Below are 16,010 nucleotides of genomic sequence, written 5' to 3'. Positions count from 1 at the left end.
TTAAAATTATAGGTTATGACAGTTGTTTAAAGTTTCCCTCGAGGATTTTTAAATAACTCCGCCTTACCAACTGCATCGGTCATAACAATGTGTGACCCCTTACACAGTGACCTTCAGTTCTAGATTCTCCCACAAGAGGAAACATCCTTTCCACATTCACCTTATCAATATCTCTCATGATCTCATATGTCTCAATCAAGTCGCTTCTTACTCTTCTAAACTCCAGCGGGTACAAGCCCAGCCTGTCCAACCTTTCCTCATAAGACAACCCGCCCATTCTAGGTATTACCTAGTAAACCTTCTGGTCCATCCCTTCTTATCTCATTCCATCCATTTATCTTCAACCAGGCCAAGCTTGCCCACAACAGGAGGGAGAGATCCCAGATGGGAGGAGGGATGTCTGACATACTGGAGCTCACTCCCTTCACGAGAGTTGGTAGGGGAAGACAGGGATTGCTCCTGTGACAAGGAGAGATTGGCCTCTCCCAGCAAGCCAGCATGGATGAGCCCTCCATGAGTTGATTACATCCTGACATTCTGAATGCTGCATTCAGCCTGCTTAGGAACTAAATCGATCTTCTTTCTCTTACAGGCACCAGCAGGCCCAGGATAGGGGTCCAGCAGACCCTCAACCCCAGCCCCCCAGGCCACTTCAGAAGAGGATGTTGAGGATCCATTTGATGAAGACCCATCACTGCGTTCACCTGAACTCTCCACCAGCGCAGAGACACACACTGCGTTCACCTGAACTCTCCACCAGCGCAGAGACACACACTGCGTTCACCTGAACTCTCCACCAGCGCAGAGACACACACTGCGTTCACCTGAACTCTCCACCAGCGCAGAGACACACACTGCGTTCACCTGAACTCTCCACCAGCGCAGAGACACACACTGCGTTCACCTGAACTCTCCACCAGCGCAGAGACACACACTGCGTTCACCTGAACTCTCCACCAGCGCAGAGACACACACCCTGGTGGGTCACAGATCTAGATTAGGCTCGGGGTCACATTCTGGGGAACACATCACTGACACGAGTCCATAGCAGTTGGAGGCAGTGACAGCCCAGGTCTCTCGCACTTGGAGAACTGCTGGAGAACAGGCACCCGTTGAGTGTGAGTCAGATGATGAGTCTCTGGAAATGGCTATTGCAAACATGCTTGAGATGCAGGGACAGGAGGTGGAACATCAGACAAATGGCTAGAGAGAAGAATGGAAGAGTGCATCCAGCTGCTTTGGAGACCTTGGTCCAGCAGGTTTTGCTGGATTTGTGCTCAGACCTGCACTCCATCGATCTAGGCATTGGTGAGATCCATTAGGTGAGAGGGTGTCAGGGCATCTCGACCTCACTCCAGGTGCCCCTTCTCCTCAAGGAGTCAGGCAGGGGCCCTCAGGTACCCAAAGCGAGGAGGACCATCAGCTGGACACCCTGGGACCATCCACCCAGGTGACTCTGAGAGTGTCCAGCCGATAGCAATCCTGTGACCCCATCACCTCCAGCTCCACAGGCCGAGGAGGGTGCATCTGCCTCACTGCAGGAGACCCAAAGCAGTCTGGAGCCCTCCAGGCTTGGGCCCACCAGAGGATGCCCACCAACATTATCACAGACAACAGGGATGTACCAGTCAGCTGACTCCTCTACCTCTGTTGTGTATGTAGGGGATGCACCAAGACATGGCGGTAGGGTTAGAAAAATGAAGAAACATTGAGATCACTTTGGGGGCGCGGGCATTCACTCACTGAATATATAATGCACCTTTATAAATGAATCACAGAAGGTTAGTATGCAGGCACAGCAGGTAATTAGGAAAGCTAATAGAATGTTATCACTTATTGTGAGGGGAATTGATTTCAATAGTAGGGCGGCTATGCTTCAGTTGTACAGGGAATTGGTGAGACCATATCTGGAGTATTGTGTACAATATTGGTCTCCTTATTTAAAGAAAGATGTAAATGTGTTGGAAGCAGTTCAGAGGAGGTTTACTAGATCAATACCAGGAATGGGCAGGTTGTGTTATGAGGAAAGGCTGGACAGGTTAGGCTTGTATCCACTGGAATTCAGAAGACTAAGAGACAACTTAACTGAAACCTTTACGATCCTGAGGGGTCTTGACAGGGTGGATGTGGAAAGGATGTTTCCTCTTGTGGGAGAATCTAGAACCAGGGATCACTGTTTAAAAATAAGGGGTTGCCCAGTTAAAACAGAGATGAGGAAACATTTTTTCTCTCAGAGGGTGGTGAGTCTTTGGAACTCGCTTCCTCAAAAGACGGTGGAAGCAGAATCTTTGAATATTTTTAAGGCAGAACTGGAAAGATTCTTGATTAACAAGGGGGTGAAAGGTTATCGGGGTAGGTAGGAATATGGGGTTGAGATTACATTCAGATGAGCCATGATTTTACTGAATGGTCTAGCAGGCTCGAGGGACCGTGTGCCCTACCTCTGCTCTTAATTCGTATGTCCGTATGTTGTAAATACATTTGCTGTTCATGACAATGGTCTTATGATTTGAATGTGTCATTCGTATGAATCTATATGCCCTCTTACTGCGTTGGCAACCCAAGCTCCCACTCTGTGAATGCCTTTCTTTGTGATCCTCAGATTCATGTGATGTTTAGTGGACTCATGTTAGTTACTTGCCCCTTGGGTAACGTCATGGAGATGTGTCAAGCTCTTGCCTGCAAGTGTCTGCACATAGATTTTGGAACCTTTATTCCTTACAAGACAGCATAGAGTTACATGTGCTTATGTGCCTTGGAGGGTTACAAGTAATATTGTTTCATCAACAGTGAGCTGTCTTCATAGCTTGTGCCTAAGCACAAGACCTGCAGCCATGATAGTCTCTACAACTATGTGTGTATCTCTGTGGCCACAAGAAGTGTCTCATTCAGCTGACCACGATTGCATAATGTGTAGTCGATGCAGGGTTTGGGCTGGTGTGCAGCCTCGCAATTGCAGCTTTGGCTGCAAACTTTTCAAAGTTGAGGGCCTCATGATCTTTAAGGGTTGCATCCAAGGCTGAACGCAGACCTTGCTTGCGATGCCATTGGTTATAAAGGCGTTCTGATCATTGGCATGGCACTAAGGGACAGGAGAAATGGACTCGGTTCCCCTTGCCTGGACCTTACTCCTCCTGGAACCTTGTGGCTTTCAGTGTGTTACAGGCATGTCTCCTGCATGATCATGTTCTGCTGCACCCTGCACAACCTGGCACTTCAAAGGGGTGATCACCTGCTAGAGGGAGATATGGAGGAGGCTAAGAACACCTCGGACAATGTCTTCTGTGTCATGCTGCTTCGAGGGCATCATCACGTAGAAGCTGACCCTCATCGCCCTCTTCAGGTTCCTGCCCTTCCAGATCGTCATTGTCCGAGGTGTTCTTAGCCTCCTCCATATCTTCCTCTAGCAAGTGATCAGCCCTTTGAAGTGCCAGGTTGTGCAGGGTGTAGCAGACCATCTGTGAAGAGTACTGCAGAGCCCTACCTGAGCGGTTCAAACATCAGAAGCTCATCTTCAGGATGCCAATGGTCTGCTCAATGGTGAATTTCATTGTTCTGTGCGCCCAGTTATATCTCTCCTCCAACTCACTTTGAGGACGACACACAAGTGTCATGAGCCATCTTTTCAGCAGGTACCCCTTATCACCAGGCAGCCAACCTTGTAAGTGCTGCAGCTTTTCGAATATCTGAGACACTTCGGAGTGACTCAGGATGTAGGAGTCCTGGGAACTCCCAGGGTGCCTGGCACAAATGTACATGATGTGCTTCTGGTCACATACCAGCTGAACGCTGGGGGAGTGGAACCCTTTCCTGTTAATGAAGATCTGGGGCTGCTACCATGGAGCTCTGAAAGCAACATGTATGCAATCAATTGCACCCTGTACTCTAGAGAAGCCTGAAGTCGCTGCAAATCCCAGAAATTTAGAAGCCCGGCTAGATTCATCCATTGTGAACTTTATATAATGATGAGCCTTACTGTAGAGGGCATCTGTCACCTCCTTTATACATTGATGTGTTGAAGACTGAGTGATGCTGTATAGGTCCGCTGTAAGTCCCTGGAATGAGCCAAATGCAAATAAAATTGAGTGCAGCGATGACCTTAAGGGGCACTGGCAGTGAATGGCCTCCCAGTCCATGTGGTGTTAAATCCTCCCGCAGAATGTGGCAGATGTGAGCCACCACATCTCTTGACAAGTGTAGACATGTGCAGCACTGTCTCCCATTCAACTCCAAATAGAAAAGGCATCTTCAGTAGACCCTTGGTTGTGCCAGTCACCTCCATTGGATTGGTCTGACCTCCTTAGCCTCTGGGTCTTCTTGAGGCTCACCTGGACCATGCAACTTAGGGCTGGGCTCATCTTGAAGCCGTGCTAGATGGCACCTGGCCTTTCTTTGCTCCTCAATTGGATCGTTGCCATCAAGAAGGCAGCATTGAGTGCAGCTTCCATTCTGCAATCCTCCTTCCAGGTAGTGTACAGATAGATCCAAGAGATTAATGTAGAATGACCAACTATAGTAGACATCCCACTCGCAGCCAGAAAGTCACTGTCGTGCCCTAGTGCTGCATCTGTGCCACTCACCCTTCCCTGTTCCAGCCTTACAGTTGGTGGGCAGGTGAAAAGGCCAAGCGGCTTTAGCGCTTTTTAGAAACCCTCATCCACGGGCTGGTGAGATTTCCTAAAGCAAACAAAAACCAAATAAAAATTTCAAAACTTAATTAATAACATGTTCCTGCTCATGTGACAGATTCACATGAGGGGACATGTTTTATTACTTTTTTAATTTCATTATTTTTTTAAACTCTTCATCTCCCTGAGGTAGCTCTGTGCCTCAGGGAGCTTTTCATGCATGAAGTTAGTGCTTGCCCTGCCAGCCCTCTTCCCCACACCCACACAGACAGCACTGAGCGCTATCGCTCGCGTTTCAGGCTGGGCGGGCCTTAATTGGCCTGCCAGTGTGAAATCGCCTTCCAGCCTCAATTGCGGGCAGCATTCGGCTTCCCAACCATCCCAGCTGAGCCCGCCGAACAAGGGCTAAATTCTGCCCCATAAGACAGTAAGATGTAGGAACAGAAGTAGGCCATTCGGTCTATCAAGTCTGCTCCGCCATTTAAAGAGATCATGGCTGATCTGATAATCCTCAATTCCACTTTCCTGCCTTTTCCCCATAATCCTTGATCCCCTTACTGATTAAAAATCTGTCTATCTCAGCCTTGAATATACTTAATGACCCAACCTCTGCGGTAAAGAATTCCATAGATTGACTGCCCTTTGAGAGAAGAAATTACTCCTCATCTCTCTCTTAAATGGGCAACCCCTTACTCTGAGATTATGCCCTCTGGTCCTAGACTCTCCCACAAGGGGAAACATCCTCTTAACATCTACCCTGTCAAGACCCCTAACAATCTTACATGTTTCAATAAGGTCACCTCTCATTCTTCTGAACTCAAATGAGTACAGGCCCAACCTACTCAACCTCTCCTCATAAGAAAATCCTTCCACACCCAGGATCAACCTAGTGAACCTCCTGTGGACTGCCTTTAATGCCAGTATATCTTTCCTTAGATAAGGGGACCAAAACTGTTCACAGTATTCTAGGTGCGGTCTAACTAGTGTCTTGTATAGTTTTAGCAAGACTTCCCTATTTTTATACTCCATTCCCTTTGAAATAAAGGTCAGCATTCCATTTGCCCTCCCTTTTATCTGCTGAACTTGTATGTCAGCTTTTGGTGATTCATGCATGAGGACCCTAAATCTCTCTGTGTTGCAGCTTTCTGCAGTCTTTCTCTATTTAAATAATATTCAGCTCCCCTTTTCTTCCTGCCAAAGTGCATAACCTCATATTTTCCCTCATTGTATTCCATCTGCCAAGTTTTTGCCCACCCACTCTGCTTGCTTATATTATACACTTCTAAATGCATAATACATCCTTTATAATTGACTCCAACATTTTCCCAATGACAGAAGTTAAGCTAACTGGCCTATAGTTACCTGTTGTTTTTGTCTTCCTCCCTTTTTCAATAAGGGTGTTACTTTGGTCATTCTCCAATCCTATGGGACGTTTCCAGAATCTAAGAATTCTAGAAAGATTATCTCCAATACATCCAATATCTCAGTAGCTACTTCATTTAACATCCTTGAATGCAACCCATCAGGTCCAGGGGACTTATTGGCCTTTAGCACCATTAGTTTCCCTATAACCTTTTCTCTAGTGATAGTTATTGTATTTATTTTCTCTCCCCTTTTTGCCCCTTAATTATTTAGTATTTTTGGAATGCTATCAGTGTCTTCTATCATGAAGATTGTTGCAATATACTTATTCAACTCCTCTGCCATTTCCTGCTTCCCCATTATTATTTACCCAGCCTCATTCTCGAAGGGGCCTATATTTACTTTGGCTTCTCTCTTTTTTACATATTCAAATAAGCTACTACTGTCCATTTTTATAGTAGTTGCTAGTTTACTCTCAAAGTTTATTTTCTCCCTCTTTATTCCTTTTTGGTCATCTTTTGTTGGTGTTTTAAACTTTCCCAATCCTCTGGCTTACCGCTAATCTTTGCCACATTGTATGTTTTTTATTTCAATTTGATACTATCCTTAACTTCCTTGGTTAACCATGGTTGGTTTATCACCTTCCTAAAACCCTTCTTCCTCACTGGGATGTATCTTTGATGAGAGTCATGAACTATTTTCTTAAACATCTGCCATTGTTCATCAACTGTCTTTTCTGTTAAACTCCTTCCTCAGTCCACTCCAGCCAACTCTGTCCTCATTCCTTTGTAATTACCCTTATTTAAGTTTAGAACAGTTGTTTCTGACCCAAGTTTCTTACTCTCAAACTGAATGCTAAATTCTACCATGTTATGGTCACTGTTTCCTAGGGGGCATTTTACTCTGAGATCATTTATTAAACTTGCTTCATTACACATTACCAGATCCAGAATAGCCTGATCCCTGGTTGGACCCAAAACATATTGTTCTAGGAAACTGTCCCGAATACACTCTATGAATTTTTGCTCGTGGCTACTTCTACCAATTTGATTTTCCCAATCTACATGAAGATTAAAGTCACCATGATTAATGTACTGCCTTTTTACAGGCCCTCATTATCTCCTGATTTATTCAATGTCCTACTGTATAGCTACAGTTAAGGGGCCTATAGACTGCTCCCACCAGTGTCTTCTTCACCTTGTTATTTCTTACCTCCACCCATATGGATTCTGTATCTTCCTATCCAAGATCCTTTCTTGCTGTTGTACTTATTCCATCTCCCACTAACAAAGCTACCCCACCACCCTTTCCTTCCAGCCTGTCCTTTCAAAAAGTCACATACCCCTGAATATTTAGTTCCCAGCTTTGATCTCCTTGTAACTATGTCTCCATAAGATTATACCTATTAACCTCTATTTGTGCCTTTGGTTCATTTATTTTGTTCTGAATACTACATGGATTTAAGTAAAGAGTCATTAATTTTGCCTTTTCTTTCTCCTTTGACCCTAATTGCTGTTTATTTTATGTTTGTACACTCTGTCCCTTCCTGTCACACTCTGGATACCATTACCTAAATAGTTGCCCTGCAATGCTGCCTTCAAAGCTTACATATCCTCTCTCCAGAACCTCCTCCCGCTTGATTTAGTTTAAAGCCCCCTCTACAGCCCTAGTTATTTGATTCACCAGGACACGGGTCCCAGCACGGTTCAAGTGAAGCCCGTCCCACCGGAACAGCCCCATCCTACCCCAATACTGGTGCCAATGCCCCATGAACTGAAACCCATTCCTCCCACACCAATCTTTGAGCCACGCATTTAATTGACTTTATTTACCCTGTGCTGGTTTGCCTGTGGCTCAGATCGTAATGCCAAGATTATTACCTTGGAGGCTCTGCTTTTTGATTTATCTCCTAACTGTTCAAATGCTTTCAGCAGAACCTCCTTTCTAGTCCTATCAATGTTGTTGCTGCCAATGTGAACAACGACAACTGGATCCCTCCCCTCCCACTCCAAGTTCTTCTCTAGCCCTGAGGAGATGTCCTTAACCTTGGCATCGGGCAGGCAACACAGCCTTCGGGACTCATGCTCATGGCTGCAGAGAACAGTATCTATCCCCTTAATTATTCTGTTTCCTACCACTACTACGTTCCTATTTCCTCCCCCCACTTGAATGGCTCCATGTACCACGGGGCTGTGGTCAGTTTGCTCATCCTCCCTGTAGTCCCTGCTCTCGTCCACACAGCTTGCAAGAACATCTTAACTGTTGACAATACACTATCTATTATGTTGAGATTGTTGTGTCCTGATCATTTATCAGGAGTACTAAACAGAGGAGTAGCACACAATGTGAATATTAAACATTAAGATATCAGAAATATCTCTCAGACATCAACGAGATTGTTTCGCACTTGGATTTTTTATTGGCCTAAATTTTCCTGTCTCCGGATCATCAGAGACCAGAGATGCGTGTTGGGACCCTGCCTGCCACCTACCATCCCATCCACCTACTACTTCACCCACCATTCCCACTTACCCACCTTATCACCCGACCCATCCATTCACTAACATTCAAAGACTGGACATTTGAACTTACCATATGGCAGCTAATACTGTAAAAAAAAGGGCATGTCCTGCCTTCCCCCTGATGCTACTCCACGGCGCTGGAACTCTCCAAGGGACGCTGCGCTCTGCATTTCTGGTAAAGCTGGGCTTGGAAGGTCCTGGCAAGGAATGTGGAGCAGCACCAAATTAAGGGAAAATTCGAGTGGAGCAACAATCTGATGATGATTGCCGCTCCTCAGGAGATCCAGCCAAAGGAATACAAATGAAAATATGAGCATATATTAGCCACTATTGCAACACTGCTAAAATCCTAGTGCTAGCAGATTGGCAAGAGTTACAGATTAATCTTTTGGATATCGACTGCATATAAACTCTGGTTGCCAACTCTGGTTGTATGTCGTCCTGAAGATTTCATCACATGATCTCTAGCTGCCAACTGCCCCACCTAAAATGCCCAGCATGGATCATCTGACACTTCCACCCTTATCAGCACACTGCCTTCCTATGCCAGAGTGTAATTATTGCTTTGAAATTTGGTATTCTTGCAACAGCCCTGACGAGTGGGATACAAAAAGCTTCATCAGCATGTCTCTTTTTTCAACAATACTCAAATTCTGTCCCTCTTAGGAACCATCTAATAACTAAAAGTGCCCAAAGGAAATTAAAACAACACTTTTTTTTTTAATGTCCCCATGATGTTTGTCCTGGAGATTCAGCTTTAATCTCCAAGCCAAACCTGGAGAGTTGGTAACCCTAAAACCCACCTAGAACGCAAAATAAGGAACCATCAGAACGTTTGGTACACATGGAAGTAATGACGGTTTGAGGTCAGAGGGAAATTACTGATACAGGTTACAAGGGCCACTGTTCTCAAATGCAGCCCAGTCTTTCTCCCCGTGAGACTATCAGCCTGGCTCTGGGCTCTGATGCTGGGTGAAGCTGCTGCCTCAGCGGGGCGGGGAGGCTGGCAACCAACCCTCTCCATGAAGCGGCGATTGTTGTGCTTTCGGAGCCCGCCAGAGGGCAATGGCAGCCGGTCCAGGAGCAGCCGAGCCTGGTGCAGTTTGCACAAGGGACGAGAGAGTAGCAGCTGCGACCGGAGAATTCAGTGTGTGTCCCGCATATTGGCGCTGGGAGCCCAACTGGCATGAGCTGAGCACAGAGTGTGAGGAGCAGCTCATCCTCCAGAACGGGATAGAAGTAATGCCGGGAGCTGAACCCTGATGATCAGCCAAGGTATAGAGAGATTATTCATGGCAACAATTAAAAAGTTTGTTAAACTGTTTGCGGGAACTCCGCCGTTTTTCAGAAGTGAGGTTTGATTCGGTCCCCCGCTGCTCCTGACTTTCTTTGAGAAAGTTGGTGTGAGGGTCGGGGGGCCATCCTCTGTCAGCTCTCGGAGCTCAGGTCCGAGATTCCGCCAAAAGGAAACAGCTTTTCTCAGCGCTGCTGGCATCCAAAACAGGGTCGGGACGTCTGGATTATTTCTGATGCTCAGCACTCCATCATTTGCGGTAGGAGATTCTACCCAATCATTTTTAAATACAATTATCACTCTGATTCTTCATGTCCCGAGATCGGCGGTAGGTTTACACCACCAACTCGGTTGTACAAATTCCTCCTCGTCCCCATTTATCTTCATCTCAGTTTGATCGGAAAGAAATTAGATTATAGAACTGATAGTTAGGAAGTTTTTCACTCCCTCGAGATGCCCCAATGACAGCAAGTCCAAAATTTCACCTCTGCCCTGTGTTTAGTTCGCATGTCTCTGGCTGGGACCCCGAGCTGGTTTCAGTGTCTTTGAGGAGGGTAAACGAAAAGTGAAGTAAGTTTGCTGATAAGACCAAGCTAGGTGGATAGGTAACCTGCGGGGAGGAGAGAGAGAGAGGCTGCAAAGAGATGTTAAATGAGTGGGCAAGAAGATAGCAGATGGAGTATCATGTGGGGAAGTGTGAAGTTATTCATTGGCAGGAAGAATAGAAAAGCAGAATCTTTTTAAAGGTGTGAAACTTGTAAATATTCAAAGTAACTTGGGTATGTTCATATAAGAAGCCTGACCTCGGTCGTGGGATAATTATTAGAATAAATTCTGAGGGTCAGGATAAACTGACATTTAGAAAGGCAAGGATTAATCAAAGACAATCAACATAGACTTGTTAGGGGGAGTTCTGGTCTGACTCATTTGATTAATTTTTTTGAGGAAGTAACAAGGAGGATTGATGAGGGTAATGCAGTTGGTGTGGCCTATATGAAATTCTGCAAGGTTTTTGACAAGGTCCCACATGGCAGATTGATTAAAAAAACAAAAACCCATGGGATCCAGGGGAATGTAACAAGCTGGAAACAAAATTGGCTCAGTGGCAGAAAACAAAGGATAGTTGTTGATGTTTCTTGTGACTGGAAGGCTGGGTTTCACAGGGCTCAGTACTCGGCCCCCTGCTTTTTATGGTATATATTAATGATTTGGACTTTAATGTAGGGGGCATGATCAAGAAGTTTGCAGACGACACAAACATTGGCTGTGTGGTTGATAGTGAGGAGGATAGTTATAGCCAGCAGGAAGATATCAACAGACTGCTCAGGTGGGCAGAAAAGTGACAAATGGACTTCAACCCAGAGAAATGTGCGATGATGCATTTGGGGAGGTCAAACAAGGCAATGGGATTCACAATAAATGGGCGGGCACTGAGAGGTGTAAAGTGAGGGGCCTTGGAGTGAATGTTCACAGATCCTTGAAGATAGCTGGACAGGTTGATAATGACAATGTTAGAAATGCAGGTCCCTTTAAGAGTAAGCCAGGATAAGATTCAGAGTGACTTAAGAGCAGGTGATGCTCACTGAACTTAAAAGCTGGGTTTTTCCCCAATAGTGGAGTTTGCTTCTGGACAGGGAGAGAAGCCAGAAGGGTAGGGTGGAAGCTGGTATTAGTACTGAAATATAGTTGAACATTAAAACAGTTGCGATTCACATAATGTCTTCTGCTGCCTCACTCAGTAAATGAATATCCATCTATTAAACAGATAATGTGGTTAAGAAGGAACATGGAATCCTTTCATTTATTAGCTAAGGCATTAGAATATAAGAACAGGGAGATTATGCTGGAACAATGTAAAACATTAGTTAGGCCACAACTTGAGCACTGTGTGCAGTTCTGGTCACCTCACTACAGAAAGGATGTAATTGCACTAGAGAGGGTACAGAGCAGATTTACATGGATATTGCCAGAACTGGAAAATTGCACCTATGAGGAAAGATTGGAAAGGCTGGGCTTGTTCTCTTTGGAACAGAGGAGACTGAGGGGCAAATAAAATTGAGGGGCATGGATGGAGTGGATGAAGCCTGTCTACTTTAGCAGAGAGGTCAGTGACTAGGGGTTGGTAGAAAGCTTAGAGGGGAGATGAAGAAATTATTTTTCACCTAGAGAGTTGTGGGGGGTTTGAAACTCACTGCCTGAAAGGGTAGCAGAGACAGAAACCTTCAACTCATTTAAAAGGTATCTGGAGATGCAGCTCAAGTATTGTAACCTGCAGGACTATGGACCACATGCTGGAAAGTGGGATTGGTCTGGGTGGCTTGCTTTTTAGCGGTGCAGACATGATTGGCCAAGTGGTCTCTTTCTGTGCTATACACTTACTATGATTCCAGGAAACACAAAGTCAGTGTTCAGCTACAGCAGCAATTAGGAAGGCAAATGGCCACACTGACCTTTATTGCAAGGGGATTGGATTACAGGAATAAAGAAGTATTGCTACAATTGTACAGGGAATTGGTGAGACCACACCTGGAATACTGTGTGCAATTTTGGTCTCCAGATTTAAGGAAGGTCATACTTGCATTGGAGGTGGTACAGTGAAGGCTCACTAAGTTGGTCCCAGGGATGAAGGTGTTGTCCTACTATGGGACGCTGACTAAATTGGGGCTATATTCTCTGAAGCTTAGGAGAATAAGGGGCGATCTCATTGAAACGTACAAGATTCTGAGGCAGCTTGATAGGCTGGATGCTGAGAGATTGTTTCTGCTGGTCGGGGAATCAAAAACACAGGGGCACAGTCTCAGGATAAGGGGCCAATCATTTAGTACTGAGATGTGGAGAAATTTCTTCACCCATAGGGTTGTGAATCTTTGGAATTCTCTACCCCAGAGGGCTGTGTATGCTTAATCATTGAATATTTTTAAGGCTGGAGCAGATGGATTTTTGGTCTCTACGAGAATCAAGGGATGGACGAGCGGGTTAGAAAGTGGAGTTGAGGCCCAAGATGAGCCATGATCATATTGAGTGGCAGAATAGGTTCAAAGGGCCTTATGGTCTATGCCTGCTCCTATTTCTTGTGTAAGTAAATTCAACCACTTCAAATCACTGTTTAGTGATTTCTGCTGGAAAGTAGGTTGAACATTATGTAACAGAAAAAAAAAACCTGCATTTATATTATGCTCTTCAAGACCACCGTGCAGACGTACTATAGTGCACTACAGCCAATGAAGTATTTTTGAAGTGTAGTCACAGTTGTAACACAAGAAACATGAGGCTAATGCTCACGACATAGGTTTGAATCCCACCACAGCAGCAGGTGGAATTTAAATTCAGTTAATAAATCTGGAATTAAATAGCTAGTCTTGGTAATAGTGAACAGGAAATCATTGTCAACTGTCATAGAGAACCATCTGGTTCACTAATGCCCTTTAGGGAAGGACATTTCCTGACCTTACCTGGTCTGGTCTATATGTGACTCCAGATCCAGAGCATTGTGGTTGACTCTTAAATGCCCTCTGAAATGACCTAGCAAGCCACTCAGTTGTATCAAACTGTTATAAAGTCTAAAAAAAAGTATTCAACTGGAAGGATCATCCACCATCAATCTCGGCACCGAATGACAATGGCAAACCCAGCCCTGCTGATGCTGCAAAGTCCTTCTTACTAACCTCTGGGGGCTAGTGCCAAAATTGGGACAGCTGTCCCACAGACTAGTCAAGCAACAGCCTGACTCATGGAATCATAATGTATATACAATGTCCGAGACAACTTCATCACCATCCCTGGGTATGTCCTGTCCCACTGACAGGACACACCTACCAGAGGTGGTGGCACAGTGGTATACAGTCGAGAGGGAGTTCTCAACATTGACTCTGGACCCCATGAAGCCTCTTGGCATCAGGTCAACATAGGCAAGGAAACCCACTGCTGATTACCACCAACCACCGCTCCCCCCCTCCCACTCAGCTGGATGATCGGTGGTCCTCCATGTTGAATATCATTTGAAAAAGGTGAGGCAAGGGTACAGAATGTACTCTGGGTGGGGGACTTCAACGTCCATCACCGAGAGTGGCTCGGTGGCACCACTACTGACCAAGCTGGCCAAGTCCTAAAGGACATAGCCGCTAGACTTGGTCTATGGCAGGTTGTGAGGGAACCAACAAGAGGGAAAAACCTACTTGACCTTGTCCTCACCTGTCGCAGATGCACCTGTCCATGATAATATTGGTAGAACAGCCTTGGCCGCCTTCTGCCAACCGTAAAACTGTGGCAAGGTCAGGAGCAGGTGAGTGAGTGGGCAGGAAAGTCATCTGCAGAATTTTACAGGTATTCCACTTGCAATGCTGCCAGTGGGGAACCATAAAGTTCTGCCCTATGATTCAATGCATGAAGACTGAGGATATGGCTAAGGTGTACCAAATTAGTACTTTGCATCTGTCTTTACAAAGGAAGAAGACGCTGGCAAAGTCATAGTGAAGAAGGAAGTAATTCTGAGATACTAAGTAGGCTAAAAGTTGATAAAGAGGAGGTATTAGAAAGGCTGTACATAGTTGATAAATCACCAGGATGGGATGAGATTCATCTAAGGATGTTGCAGGAAGTAAGTGCAGAAATTGCAGAGGCATTGACCATGATCTTCCAATCCTCTTTAGGTTTGCCACAGAATTGGAGAATTGCAAGTGTTATACTCTTGTTCAAAACAGGGTGTAAGGATAAACCCATCAACTACAGGCCAGTGAGTTTAACCTAAAGAAAGCTTTTATAACTGATTATCCAGATCAAATTTAAAAGTCAGAATGGATTTGTTGAAGGCAAGTCATGTTTAACTAACTTGACTGATGAGATAACAGAGAGGCTGGTTGAAGCTAATATGGTTAGTATGGTGTATACTGTTAAGAAAAACATACTTACCTTTGGAGGTCAGGAACTCTGGTTCCTGATGAACCTTGGGCCTTCCACACATGCACCATTGTAGTGACTGTATCCCAGGGAGTAGGACACGGGAGGGAGACAGGGAGAAGGTTCCAAACCATGGAGGGGGATAGGGAGAGGTCCCAAAATGTAGTCCCAGATAAGGGATGAAGACAGGGGACAGGAAAAGGTCTCATTAAGAGAAAGGAGCAGGAATATTAGAATTAACAAAAGAGTTGCATGGGAGCAGACTTTAAGTGAACTGGGCACGTGAGAAGCCCTGAAGATCCAAGAAGGCAAAGGTTGGTGACTCTGTGCTGTGAGCTGCTGGGGCAAAGGTACCCCTTTGGAGCAGTGGTGTTCTGCTTGGCACGGCTGAAGATCTGAAATTGTGCTTGGAAGGTGAATCTTTAGTATACACGGAGATCCGGGGAAAGGAATCTTGGAAGGCAAATTTGATACCCTGTGAGGTGAGCCATTGTTGAAGCTGTCCAAGCGGAAGTGACTTTTGGAGAGAATTTCAAATTGAGATCTTCAAATGTGAGGCTTGGAAACCCTCAGGAGAAAAACAAAGTTTCAGTGAGATTGGTTGGCAGTATGACAAATGTCTGGGTGTGTTGTTGAGAAATTCATGGAATTGTATTTGGTCACATCTGCCATCCATTGTCTGGTATGTGTGACCACAGTTCCCTTGTTAATTCATACCTACCGCATACTTACCCTGAGTGTTAGAGTACAAGGTAGATATTGTAAATTGTTTTTATCTTTCTGAACTTGTAAAGTTTATTTTTGTTTGTTTAAAACCCATGGAATCTTGTGGCTTTATTCCCTTAGCAAGCATCTTGAATCTCAAACTTCATCTACTTTAAACAAAACCCTGACCGATTTTCCCCCACAACCCAGGTCTGGCCAAGGATCATAGCTTGAGGGCTCGTCCAGGATCTTGAATCCGCAGACAAATACAAGTGCCAATATTTTCTGAGGTTAAGGATTATAAGATTTCTATGATGAATTTTACTATACTGATTAAAAAGTAGAATGGCTTTGTCAATTGCTAAGACTTTTCTGGAAAGGGAAGACCTATCCCTGAGTGATTTGCAACAATTAACCAAGGCTAGATTAAATGCATTAGAGGAAAAGTTAGAGTTAGAATTAAAAACAGGGGCTAAGAAATCAAAAATGATTGAGGTAATATCATAGCATCTGAGATTGGAAGAAGAAAAGTGAATCCAGATCACAGTTTAGTTGAATTAGTTAGGATTCAGTTGCAGATGAAGCAACTTGAGATGGAAAAAG

The sequence above is a fragment of the Carcharodon carcharias genome, chromosome 32 (genome assembly GCF_017639515.1).
Source record: "Carcharodon carcharias isolate sCarCar2 chromosome 32, sCarCar2.pri, whole genome shotgun sequence".
In the NCBI taxonomy this organism is placed as follows: domain Eukaryota; kingdom Metazoa; phylum Chordata; class Chondrichthyes; order Lamniformes; family Lamnidae; genus Carcharodon; species Carcharodon carcharias.
The sequence above is the reverse complement of the archived record's forward strand: the minus strand, read 5'-3'. Positions refer to the sequence as shown.